Here is a 14,377-nt window from a genome sequence, read left to right on the forward strand (position 1 = left end):
TAGCTTGCGTGATATAGAACTTGCTATCTTGAACATTACCAAAAGTGCTATCTTATATGTTATAAAACTTGAATATCTAAAACTTGATAGCATGAATGTCCTAAGCATGATATAACACCTGCTAAATCTTCTAGCTCCAAGATTGCATGATGATAAAACTTGATACTATGTTTTTCATGCAAAGAGTAGAACCAATATCACACACAAACACTTGATTGTGATACTTCTCCTTTTTGTTGATGACAAAGGGGGAGAAGTATGTTGATGACATGACATGTGATGCATAAGTTTATGCATAAGTTCATGTTGACGTGTTGCAAGTATTCATGATGAATATTGCAATGACTTGTGTTGCAAGTATTCATGATGAATATTGCAATGACTTGAATTCAGTTTGAATTCAAGGTTCTATCAATATGGCATATTGATAGGGGAGTTTATTTAAACTCCGGGAGTTAAGTTTAACTCCGTCATCAAGTGGTTGTCATCATCAAAAAGGGGGAGATTGTTGAATCTCGTATTTTGATGATGAAACTACTTGATATATGTTTATGATTTAATCTGCGTTTTGAGTGACGCAGGATGCTTCGATCAGGATGAGACAATTAAAGCAGGATAATCATGTTGTGCCAAAAGAACATGTCAGAAGATTGGACGTCGGGCCGGTGGATCGGTCGGCGTATCGACAGAAGGCTTCGGGCCGTGGACTCGGGCATCGGGCCAAGAAGAGCGGGTATTGTGCCAAGGATATCGGAGTTGCGGAGTCAACTGGCCGATTGGGCAATAGGCTGCACGAGAGGACGATGCGCCGAAGAATCGGACGAAGCGTCGAGGGACCAATGACATGTCGAACAACTTGGTTAATTGCTTAGGATTAATTGTCTCGATTGAAGTTTTGTTTTAAGTGTGCAGGATTAACTACGATAAGAGTAAGACAAGCAGCAGGTGTTGCGCCGGAGTCAAGATCATGATCACGTTGGGAGTTCGAGAGTTCGACGGAAGTTCGGACGGTCGTCGGAGGTTCAGCGAGAACAGATCCGAGAAGTCCAGAAGCTTGCCAAGCGAAGCTCGTCGGAACTCGCCAAGTGGATCGTCGCAAAGTCCAGGAGTATGCCGGATGTCCGCAAAAGGATCACCGAGGGTTATCGGTTGATCGACGGAAGTTGGCAGGAAACTCGCCGGAAGAAGCGATTGACGCATCGGAGCAAAGCTGCAGAAGTTGTCTTAGAGTTAATCGTAGTTAGCATGATGATTAAGCATGAAAATGGGAGGTGATCCCATTAGCTTAATCTTGGGGCAATTGGGCCCCTGAAAAGATTCAAAGTGGGCCGAATGGAGTGAACCATTCGGACCCTGATTGCACCAGGAGGTGCAACCGCCCCAGCCAGGAGGTGCAACCGCCTGGGCTGTGGGATTGGGAGGTGCAACCGCCCCAGCCAGGAGGTGCAACCGCCAGGGCTGCGAGGCTGGGAGGTGCAACCGCCCCAGCCGAGAGGTGCAACCGCCCAGAGCTCAGTCTTCGAGCTAGACTGGGCGGTGCAACCTCCTCTGCCAAGAGGTAGCACCGCCAGAGCTCAAGTTTCGAGCTCTGCCAGGCGATGCAACCACTGAGCTCAGTCTTCGAGCTCTGGCAGAGAGGTGCATCAGCCTGAGCTCAGTCTCGAGCTCTGCCAGGTGATGCAATCACCGAGCTCAGTCTTCGAGCTCTGGCAGAGAGGTGGATCAGCCTGAGCTCAGCTTGGAGCTCTGCCAGGTGATGCAACCACCGAGCTCAGTTTCGAGCTCTGCCAGGTGATGCAATCACCAAGCTCAGTCTTCGAGCTCTGCCAGGTGATGCAACCATCGAGCTCAGTCTTCGAGCTCTGGCAGAGAGAAGCAATCGCCTGAGCTCAGTCTTCGAGCTCTGCCAGGCGGTGCCACCTCTCCAGTCAAGAGGTGCAACCGCCTGATCCCAGAATTCTGGGATTTGATCGATTTGATCGTTTTGAGCTCGAATTTTGAATTGGGTTGGGGCCTATAAATACCCCACCCATTCAGCACTGAAAAGATACAGACCTACACCGAAATCTTGATCTTTTCTGTGATTCTAAGAGCTCAAAAGTGTTGTAAATCCTTTAAGTCTCCTCCTTCTGTTCTTCAAGTTTTCAGTTGTAAAGTGAGGAGAGAAAGGTCTGTAAAGGTTGTCTCCTGAGCCTGTCAAAAGGAGAGAAACTGTAAAAGGGCAGTTAGCCTTCGCCCATTGAAGGAAGGCACCTAGTTGACGTCGGCAACCTCATCGGTGGAGGAAGCCAAAAGTGGAGTAGGTCAAGGCTGACCGAACCACTCTAAATCTCTGGTTTGCGTTTATTTTCAAGCACTTTATCATTACTGCAAACCTCCCTCATCACTACTGCTCTCTGCGCTTTCACGAACAAGTTCTAAGTGCTGTTCTTCCAAATCTGCATTCAGACGTAAATTCGTATTTTCATACATTACAGTTTACGTTTACGTTTGATTCTGCAGAACTGTTTTCCGTGCTTTTACGAACGAGCTTCTTTGCAGTTTACGCTTACATTTTAATCCTATTAATAACTGCAATCTGTCCTCTACGATTTTACGAACGAGTTTCAACATTTAGACGTAAAACTGCATTCAGACGTAAATCGGCTTTCCTCGCTCAATCATCAGATTTCAGTTCACGTTTACGTCTTGATTTCAACTGCATACTGCCTTCTGCGAGTATACAAACGAGTTTCAAAGTTTAGACGTAAATCTGCGTCTAGACGTAAAACTGCGTTTAGACGTAAATCTGCGTTTAGACGTAAAACTGCGTTTAGACGTAAAACTGCGTTTAGACGTAAATCTGCGTTTAGACGTAAAACTGCGTTTAGACGTAAATCTGCGTTTAGACGTAAATCTGCGTTTAGACGTAAATCTGCATTTAGACGTAAATCTGAGTTTAGACGTAAAACTGCGCTTAGACGCAAAACTGCGCTTAAACGCAATCTGCGCTTAGACGCAAACTGCACTTAGATACAAACTGAGAATTTTAGTTTGCATCATAATAGTTTTTGAACGAACGCAGCTTTTGGTTTTTAAATTATTGTAAGATTTCGGCTGCACTAATTCACCCCCCCCCCCCCCCCCTCTTAGTGCTCTCGATCCTAACAATTGGTATCAGAGCGGGGTATTTCTCATTTCAGATTTACACCCGAGAGAAATGACTTTTCAAGAGGGCTGTTCGGTCTTTCGTCCATCGTTCTTTAACGGATTGGACTACACTTATTGGAAAACTCGAATGAGAGTTTTCTTAATTTCTCTAAATCTGGATTTATGGAATATCATTGAAAACGGTTTTCAACTTCCCTCCAAACCGATGAACGAATGGTCGGTTTTGGAGAAGAAGAATTTTTCTTTAAACGCAAAGGCTATGAATGCCTTATTTTGCGCATTGGACAAAAATGAGTTCAATCGGATTTCTACGTGTGAAACGGCTTTCGATATTTGGCGCACTCTTGAAATCACGCACGAGGGAACTAGTAGAGTCAAAGACTCGAAAGTTAATATTCTACTGCTTGATTTCGAGCTTTTTCATATGAAACCAAGCGAAACCGTTGTTGACATGTACACCCGTTTTACGGATGTCGTCAATGGTTTAAAATCACTTGGTAAAAGCTTTTCGGATTTTGAACTCGTTAACAAAGTTTTGCGCTCACTTTCTAAAACTTGGGATTCAAAAGTAACTGCTATTCAAGAATCGAAAAACTTGAACCATTTTCCACTTGAAGAACTAATTGGTTCATTGATCACATATGAAATGACGTGCAATGCACGTGAAGAACTTGAGAACCACCTTCCAAAGAACAGGAAGGATTTGGAACTCTGGACAAATGAATGCCACTTGAGCGATGACTCAAGTGATGAGGACAATGATGAACAAAACAACCTTCCAAAGAACAGGAAGGATTTGGGACATAGAACATTTGAAGACCACTCGAGCCTAAGCTCAAGTGATGGTGAACTTAAACTACAGATGAAACGAAAATTAAAAAGCAAAAAGAATCAAACTACTGGCTTTAAACGCAAGAAGAAGAACAAAAATTGGGATGAATCGAGCTCCTCCGAAGAAGAAAAAGTCAACAAAAGCAAGGCGGCAAACTACGCCTTAACAGCCTACAATGATGAGGTAATCGAAATCCCCCTAATTTACTTCGAAATTACATGATGCTTTTCATGATGCATTTTTCTTTTTCTTTAAATTTTCTTGAAAATTATATTTTTAACAATGAAAATGCAAAAATATGATCATGCTTGTAATCTTGAAAATGATAATGAAAATTGCATGTCTTATGTTAATGCAAGATAGAAATCTAATGATTTTACACCTAGTGAGATTAATCTTATTTATGTGCTTGAGAAGCAAGAATGTATATTTTGATGATTTTCATATTGCTTTTCAATGACGATACATGGCTTTTGTCTGGAAGGCTTGATATTTTTCATTGTCTTTGTTTATTAAATGTAATGTATGGTTTTGACATAAGAATAAAGATTTGAGCATGCTATTATAAAGTCAATCATAAATTAAAACTAAAGAAGTTTTAGGCATTTATAAGAATCATTCAAAATTATGTTCAATGAAACCTTGCTCAATGTTGCAATGAAAATATTAAAGTTATACTTGATGATTTCAGATTTGACAAATGCTACACTTTAAATATGAATCATTCTTCAATCAGATTAAATGCTTCAATCATTTTCTAACTCTAGAGTTCTCGATTTTGGTGAAATACAAGTGATAAATTCATTTATGATATCTTGTAAATCACTTGAATTATGAATGAGTTTTTTCTTTTTTATGATGTGTTAAAAGAATCACTTAAAAAGAAAATGTTTTTCCATTTTATCGATATTAATGATTTCATGATATTATGTGAATCTCGAAACTGATTTTGATGAAATAGTAATAACGTTATTCATGTTATGAATCTTAAAAATGATAATATGCTTCATGTGATAATATGAATACATGAAACACTTATGATATTCTCTGTATTCATAAAATATTTTCATCCAATAACTCTTCTTGATATTCCTTATGAGATGAAATGAAATAATGCATGAAATACAAATGAGGAGTTAATGATCATGCATAATAGGATGTAATGAATTCTAGATACCATCGTTTGAATATCTATGATCATGTTGCCAAAATGATATATCATGAATGCTTGAATATCATGTTTGATATGCTCATGATGATGATTGATTTTTCGGTATCATGCATAAAATTTTTTGAAATGAAATGTTAATGAATTTGTGCATTGAAACTATAATGATGCACAAATAAGAATGATTACTTACCTTTGTCATGATTTAGAAATTGATGTAAAGGGTTTTTCCCTTGTTGACAATGACAAAGGGGGAGATAGCTAGTTTGCACAAGTCAAGAAGATGCAAAAACTTGATTGCCAGCTTGCCTATCGTAAGTAGCAAAGATTGCTAACTTGCTTATTTCAAGAAGCAAAAGTTGTCTTCTTGAACATCACCATCTTGAATATCTCAAGAAGCAAGACTTGCAACTTGCACATTACAATAGGAAGCAATGATCATGAGCCTACACAAGAAAGTTATCTTGCATTTGCTTTCGAAGTTTTTTGCTAGCTTGTATATTGTGAAACTTGTACATCGTAAAAATTGCTAGCTCGTAGTCTAAAGAGAAGCGAAAAGCTGCTATCTCAAAAGAAGCAAATGTGCTATCTTGCCTATCTCAAGAGGCAAAAATGCTAACTTGCACATCTAGCAAAACTTGACAAATTTGCATATATCAAGAAGCAAGAGTTGCTTTCTTGAACATCTCTAGTTTGCTAGCTTGCGTGATATAGAACTTGCTATCTTGAACATTACCAAAAGTGCTATCTTATATGTTATAAAACTTGAATATCTAAAACTTGATAGCATGAATGTCCTAAGCATGATATAACACCTGCTAAATCTTCTAGCTCCAAGATTGCATGATGATAAAACTTGATACTATGTTTTTCATGCAAAGAGTAGAACCAATATCACACACAAACACTTGATTGTGATACTTCTCCTTTTTGTTGATGACAAAGGGGGAGAAGTATGTTGATGACATGACATGTGATGCATAAGTTTATGCATAAGTTCATGTTGACGTGTTGCAAGTATTCATGATGAATATTGCAATGACTTGTGTTGCAAGTATTCATGATGAATATTGCAATGACTTGAATTCAGTTTGAATTCAAGGTTCTATCAATATGGCATATTGATAGGGGGAGTTTATTTAAACTCCGGGAGTTAAGTTTAACTCCGTCATCAAGTGGTTGTCATCATCAAAAAGGGGGAGATTGTTGAATCTCGTATTTTGATGATGAAACTACTTGATATATGTTTATGATTTAATCTGCGTTTTGAGTGACGCAGGATGCTTCGATCAGGATGAGACAATTAAAGCAGGATAATCATGTTGTGCCAAAAGAACATGTCAGAAGATTGGACGTCGGGCCGGTGGATCGGTCGGCGTATCGACAGAAGGCTTCGGGCCGTGGACTCGGGCATCGGGCCAAGAAGAGCGGGTATTGTGCCAAGGATATCGGAGTTGCGGAGTCAACTGGCCGATTGGGCAATAGGCTGCACGAGAGGACGATGCGCCGAAGAATCGGACGAAGCGTCGAGGGACCAATGACATGTCGGACAACTTGGTTAATTGCTTAGGATTAATTGTCTCGATTGAAGTTTTGTTTTAAGTGTGCAGGATTAACTACGATAAGAGTAAGACAAGCAGCAGGTGTTGCGCCGGAGTCAAGATCATGATCACGTTGGGAGTTCGAGAGTTCGACGGAAGTTCGGACGGTCGTCGGAGGTTCAACGAGAACAGATCCGAGAAGTCCAGAAGCTTGCCAAGCGAAGCTCGTCGGAACTCGCCAAGTGGATCGTCGCAAAGTCCAGGAGTATGCCGGATGTCCGCAAAAGGATCACCGAGGGTTATCGGTTGATCGACGGAAGTTGGCAGGAAACTCGCCGGAAGAAGCGATTGACGCATCGGAGCAAAGCTGCAGAAGTTGTCTTAGAGTTAATCGTAGTTAGCATGATGATTAAGCATGAAAATGGGAGGTGATCCCATTAGCTTAATCTTGGGGCAATTGGGCCCCTGAAAAGATTCAAAGTGGGCCGAATGGAGTGAACCATTCGGACCCTGATTGCACCAGGAGGTGCAACCGCCCCAGCCAGGAGGTGCAACCGCCTGGGCTGTGGGGTTGGGAGGTGCAACCGCCCCAGCCAGGAGGTGCAACCGCCAGGGCTGCGAGGCTGGGAGGTGCAACCGCCCCAGCCGAGAGGTGCAACCGCCCAGAGCTCAGTCTTCGAGCTAGACTGGGCGGTGCAACCTCCTCTGCCAAGAGGTAGCACCGCCAGAGCTCAAGTTTCGAGCTCTGCCAGGCGATGCAACCACTGAGCTCAGTCTTCGAGCTCTGGCAGAGAGGTGCATCAGCCTGAGCTCAGTCTCGAGCTCTGCCAGGTGATGCAATCACCGAGCTCAGTCTTCGAGCTCTGGCAGAGAGGTGGATCAGCCTGAGCTCAGCTTGGAGCTCTGCCAGGTGATGCAACCACCGAGCTCAGTTTCGAGCTCTGCCAGGTGATGCAATCACCAAGCTCAGTCTTCGAGCTCTGCCAGGTGATGCAACCATCGAGCTCAGTCTTCGAGCTCTGGCAGAGAGAAGCAATCGCCTGAGCTCAGTCTTCGAGCTCTGCCAGGCGGTGCCACCTCTCCAGTCAAGAGGTGCAACCGCCTGATCCCAGAATTCTGGGATTTGATCGATTTGATCGTTTTGAGCTCGAATTTTGAATTGGGTTGGGGCCTATAAATACCCCACCCATTCAGCACTGAAAAGATACAGACCTACACCGAAATCTTGATCTTTTCTGTGATTCTAAGAGCTCAAAAGTGTTGTAAATCCTTTAAGTCTCCTCCTTCTGTTCTTCAAGTTTTCAGTTGTAAAGTGAGGAGAGAAAGGTCTGTAAAGGTTGTCTCCTGAGCCTGTCAAAAGGAGAGAAATTGTAAAAGGGCAGTTAGCCTTCGCCCATTGAAGGAAGGCACCTAGTTGACGTCGGCAACCTCATCGGTGGAGGAAGCCAAAAGTGGAGTAGGTCAAGGCTGACCGAACCACTCTAAATCTCTGGTTTGCGTTTATTTTCAAGCACTTTATCATTACTGCAAACCTCCCTCATCACTACTGCTCTCTGCGCTTTCACGAACAAGTTCTAAGTGCTGTTCTTCCAAATCTGCATTCAGACGTAAATTCGTATTTTCATACATTACAGTTTACGTTTACGTTTGATTCTGCAGAACTGTTTTCCGTGCTTTTACGAACGAGCTTCTTTGCAGTTTACGCTTACATTTTAATCCTATTAATAACTGCAATCTGTCCTCTACGATTTTACGAACGAGTTTCAACATTTAGACGTAAAACTGCATTCAGACGTAAATCGGCTTTCCTCGCTCAATCATCAGATTTCAGTTCACGTTTACGTCTTGATTTCAACTGCATACTGCCTTCTGCGAGTATACAAACGAGTTTCAAAGTTTAGACGTAAATCTGCGTCTAGACGTAAAACTGCGTTTAGACGTAAATCTGCGTTTAGACGTAAAACTGCGTTTAGACGTAAAACTGCGTTTAGACGTAAATCTGCGTTTAGACGTAAAACTGCGTTTAGACGTAAATCTGCGTTTAGACGTAAATCTGCGTTTAGACGTAAATCTGCATTTAGACGTAAATCTGAGTTTAGACGTAAAACTACGCTTAGACGCAAAACTGCGCTTAAACGCAATCTGCGCTTAGACGCAAACTGCACTTAGATACAAACTGAGAATTTTAGTTTGCATCATAATAGTTTTTGAACGAACGCAGCTTTTGGTTTTTAAATTATTGTAAGATTTCGGCTGCACTAATTCACCCCCCCCCCCCCCCCCCCTCTTAGTGCTCTCGATCCTAACAATTGGTATCAGAGCGGGGTATTTCTCATTTCGGATTTACACCCGAGAGAAATGACTTTTCAAGAGGGCTGTTCGGTCTTTCGTCCATCGTTCTTTAACGGATTGGACTACACTTATTGGAAAACTCGAATGAGAGTTTTCTTAATTTCTCTAAATCTGGATTTATGGAATATCATTGAAAACGGTTTTCAACTTCCCTCCAAACCGATGAACGAATGGTCGGTTTTGGAGAAGAAGAATTTTCTTTAAACGCAAAGGCTATGAATGCCTTATTTTGCGCATTGGACAAAAATGAGTTCAATCGGATTTCTACGTGTGAAACGGCTTTCGATATTTGGCGCACTCTTGAAATCACGCACGAGGGAACTAGTAGAGTCAAAGACTCGAAAGTTAATATTCTACTGCTTGATTTCGAGCTTTTTCATATGAAACCAAGCGAAACCGTTGTTGACATGTACACCCGTTTTACGGATGTCGTCAATGGTTTAAAATCACTTGGTAAAAGCTTTTCGGATTTTGAACTCGTTAACAAAGTTTTGCGCTCACTTTCTAAAACTTGGGATTCAAAAGTAACTGCTATTCAAGAATCGAAAAACTTGAACCATTTTCCACTTGAAGAACTAATTGGTTCATTGATCACATATGAAATGACGTGCAATGCACGTGAAGAACTTGAGAACCACCTTCCAAAGAACAGGAAGGATTTGGAACTCTGGACAAATGAATGCCACTTGAGCGATGACTCAAGTGATGAGGACAATGATGAACAAAACAACCTTCCAAAGAACAGGAAGGATTTGGGACATAGAACATTTGAAGACCACTCGAGCCTAAGCTCAAGTGATGGTGAACTTAAACTACAGATGAAACGAAAATTAAAAAGCAAAAAGAATCAAACTACTGGCTTTAAACGCAAGAAGAAGAACAAAAATTGGGATGAATCGAGCTCCTCCGAAGAAGAAAAAGTCAACAAAAGCAAGGCGGCAAACTACGCCTTAACAGCCTACAATGATGAGGTAATCGAAATCCCCCTAATTTACTTCGAAATTACATGATGCTTTTCATGATGCATTTTTCTTTTTCTTTAAATTTTCTTGAAAATTATATTTTTAACAATGAAAATGCAAAAATATGATCATGCTTGTAATCTTGAAAATGATAATGAAAATTGCATGTCTTATGTTAATGCAAGATAGAAATCTAATGATTTTACACCTAGTGAGATTAATCTTATTTATGTGCTTGAGAAGTAAGAATGTATATTTTGATGATTTTCATATTGCTTTTCAATGACGATACATGGCTTTTGTCTGGAAGGCTTGATATTTTTCATTGTCTTTGTTTATTAAATGTAATGTATGGTTTTGACATAAGAATAAAGATTTGAGCGTGCTATTATAAAGTCAATCATAAATTAAAACTAAAGAAGTTTTAGGCATTTATAAGAATCATTCAAAATTATGTTCAATGAAACCTTGCTCAATGTTGCAATGAAAATATTAAAGTTATACTCGATGATTTCAGATTTGACAAATGCTACACTTTAAATATGAATCATTCTTCAATCAGATTAAATGCTTCAATCATTTTCTAACTCTAGAGTTCTCGATTTTGGTGAAATACAAGTGATAAATTCATTTATGATATCTTGTAAATCACTTGAATTATGAATGAGTTTTTTCTTTTTTATGATGTGTTAAAAGAATCACTTAAAAAGAAAATGTTTTTCCATTTTATCGAGATTAATGATTTCATGATATTATGTGAATCTCGAAACTGATTTTGATGAAATAGTAATAACGTTATTCATGTTATGAATCTTAAAAATGATAATATGCTTCATGTGATAATATGAATACATGAAACACTTATGATATTCTCTGTATTCATAAAATATTTTCATCCAATAACTCTTCTTGATATTCCTTATGAGATGAAATGAAATAATGCATGAAATACAAATGAGGAGTTAATGATCATGCATAATAGGATGTAATGAATTCTAGATACCATCGTTTGAATATCTATGATCATGTTGCCAAAATGATATATCATGAATGCTTGAATATCATGTTTGATATGCTCATGATGATGATTGATTTTTCGGTATCATGCATAAAATTTTTTGAAATGAAATGTTAATGAATTTGTGCATTGAAACTATAATGATGCACAAATAAGAATGATTACTTACCTTTGTCATGATTTAGAAATTGATGTAAAGGGTTTTTCCCTTGTTGACAATGACAAAGGGGGAGATAGCTAGTTTGCACAAGTCAAGAAGATGCAAAAACTTGATTGCCAGCTTGCCTATCGTAAGTAGCAAAGATTGCTAACTTGCTTATTTCAAGAAGCAAAAGTTGTCTTCTTGAACATCACCATCTTGAATATCTCAAGAAGCAAGACTTGCAACTTGCACATTACAATAGGAAGCAATGATCATGAGCCTACACAAGAAAGTTATCTTGCATTTGCTTTCGAAGTTTTTTGCTAGCTTGTATATTGTGAAACTTGTACATCGTAAAAATTGCTAGCTCGTAGTCTAAAGAGAAGCGAAAAGCTGCTATCTCAAAAGAAGCAAATGTGCTATCTTGCCTATCTCAAGAGGCAAAAATGCTAACTTGCACATCTAGCAAAACTTGACAAATTTGCATATATCAAGAAGCAAGAGTTGCTTTCTTGAACATCTCTAGTTTGCTAGCTTGCGTGATATAGAACTTGCTATCTTGAACATTACCAAAAGTGCTATCTTATATGTTATAAAACTTGAATATCTAAAACTTGATAGCATGAATGTCCTAAGCATGATATAACACCTGCTAAATCTTCTAGCTCCAAGATTGCATGATGATAAAACTTGATACTATGTTTTTCATGCAAAGAGTAGAACCAATATCACACACAAACACTTGATTGTGATACTTCTCCTTTTTGTTGATGACAAAGGGGGAGAAGTATGTTGATGACATGACATGTGATGCATAAGTTTATGCATAAGTTCATGTTGACGTGTTGCAAGTATTCATGATGAATATTGCAATGACTTGTGTTGCAAGTATTCATGATGAATATTGCAATGACTTGAATTCAGTTTGAATTCAAGGTTCTATCAATATGGCATATTGATAGGGGGAGTTTATTTAAACTCCGGGAGTTAAGTTTAACTCCGTCATCAAGTGGTTGTCATCATCAAAAAGGGGGAGATTGTTGAATCTCGTATTTTGATGATGAAACTACTTGATATATGTTTATGATTTAATCTGCGTTTTGAGTGACGCAGGATGCTTCGATCAGGATGAGACAATTAAAGCAGGATAATCATGTTGTGCCAAAAGAACATGTCAGAAGATTGGACGTCGGGCCGGTGGATCGGTCGGCGTATCGACAGAAGGCTTCGGGCCGTGGACTCGGGCATCGGGCCAAGAAGAGCGGGTATTGTGCCAAGGATATCGGAGTTGCGGAGTCAACTGGCCGATTGGGCAATAGGCTGCACGAGAGGACGATGCGCCGAAGAATCGGACGAAGCGTCGAGGGACCAATGACATGTCGAACAACTTGGTTAATTGCTTAGGATTAATTGTCTCGATTGAAGTTTTGTTTTAAGTGTGCAGGATTAACTACGATAAGAGTAAGACAAGCAGCAGGTGTTGCGCCGGAGTCAAGATCATGATCACGTTGGGAGTTCGAGAGTTCGACGGAAGTTCGGACGGTCGTCGGAGGTTCAGCGAGAACAGATCCGAGAAGTCCAGAAGCTTGCCAAGCGAAGCTCGTCGGAACTCGCCAAGTGGATCGTCGCAAAGTCCAGGAGTATGCCGGATGTCCGCAAAAGGATCACCGAGGGTTATCGGTTGATCGACGGAAGTTGGCAGGAAACTCGCCGGAAGAAGCGATTGACGCATCGGAGCAAAGCTGCAGAAGTTGTCTTAGAGTTAATCGTAGTTAGCATGATGATTAAGCATGAAAATGGGAGGTGATCCCATTAGCTTAATCTTGGGGCAATTGGGCCCCTGAAAAGATTCAAAGTGGGCCGAATGGAGTGAACCATTCGGACCCTGATTGCACCAGGAGGTGCAACCGCCCCAGCCAGGAGGTGCAACCGCCTGGGCTGTGGGGTTGGGAGGTGCAACCGCCCCAGCCAGGAGGTGCAACCGCCAGGGCTGCGAGGCTGGGAGGTGCAACCGCCCCAGCCGAGAGGTGCAACCGCCCAGAGCTCAGTCTTCGAGCTAGACTGGGCGGTGCAACCTCCTCTGCCAAGAGGTAGCACCGCCAGAGCTCAAGTTTCGAGCTCTGCCAGGCGATGCAACCACTGAGCTCAGTCTTCGAGCTCTGGCAGAGAGGTGCATCAGCCTGAGCTCAGTCTCGAGCTCTGCCAGGTGATGCAATCACCGAGCTCAGTCTTCGAGCTCTGGCAGAGAGGTGGATCAGCCTGAGCTCAGCTTGGAGCTCTGCCAGGTGATGCAACCACCGAGCTCAGTTTCGAGCTCTGCCAGGTGATGCAATCACCAAGCTCAGTCTTCGAGCTCTGCCAGGTGATGCAACCATCGAGCTCAGTCTTCGAGCTCTGGCAGAGAGAAGCAATCGCCTGAGCTCAGTCTTCGAGCTCTGCCAGGCGGTGCCACCTCTCCAGTCAAGAGGTGCAACCGCCTGATCCCAGAATTCTGGGATTTGATCGATTTGATCGTTTTGAGCTCGAATTTTGAATTGGGTTTGGGCCTATAAATACCCCACCCATTCAGCACTGAAAAGATACAGACCTACACCGAAATCTTGATCTTTTCTGTGATTCTAAGAGCTCAAAAGTGTTGTAAATCCTTTAAGTCTCCTCCTTCTGTTCTTCAAGTTTTCAGTTGTAAAGTGAGGAGAGAAAGGTCTGTAAAGGTTGTCTCCTGAGCCTGTCAAAAGGAGAGAAACTGTAAAAGGGCAGTTAGCCTTCGCCCATTGAAGGAAGGCACCTAGTTGACGTCGGCAACCTCATCGGTGGAGGAAGCCAAAAGTGGAGTAGGTCAAGGCTGACCGAACCACTCTAAATCTCTGGTTTGCGTTTATTTTCAAGCACTTTATCATTACTGCAAACCTCCCTCATCACTACTGCTCTCTGCGCTTTCACGAACAAGTTCTAAGTGTTGTTCTTCCAAATCTGCATTCAGACGTAAATTCGTATTTTCATACATTACAGTTTACGTTTACGTTTGATTCTGCAGAACTGTTTTCCGTGCTTTTACGAACGAGCTTCTTTGCAGTTATTAATCCTATTAATAACTGCAATCTGTCCTCTACGATTTTACGAACGAGTTTCAACATTTAGACGTAAAACTGCATTCAGACGTAAATCGGCTTTCCTCGCTCAATCATCAGATTTCAGTTCACGTTTACGTCTTG

This window comes from Musa acuminata, chromosome BXJ3-4, assembly GCF_036884655.1.
Source record: "Musa acuminata AAA Group cultivar baxijiao chromosome BXJ3-4, Cavendish_Baxijiao_AAA, whole genome shotgun sequence".
Lineage (NCBI taxonomy): Eukaryota > Viridiplantae > Streptophyta > Magnoliopsida > Zingiberales > Musaceae > Musa > Musa acuminata.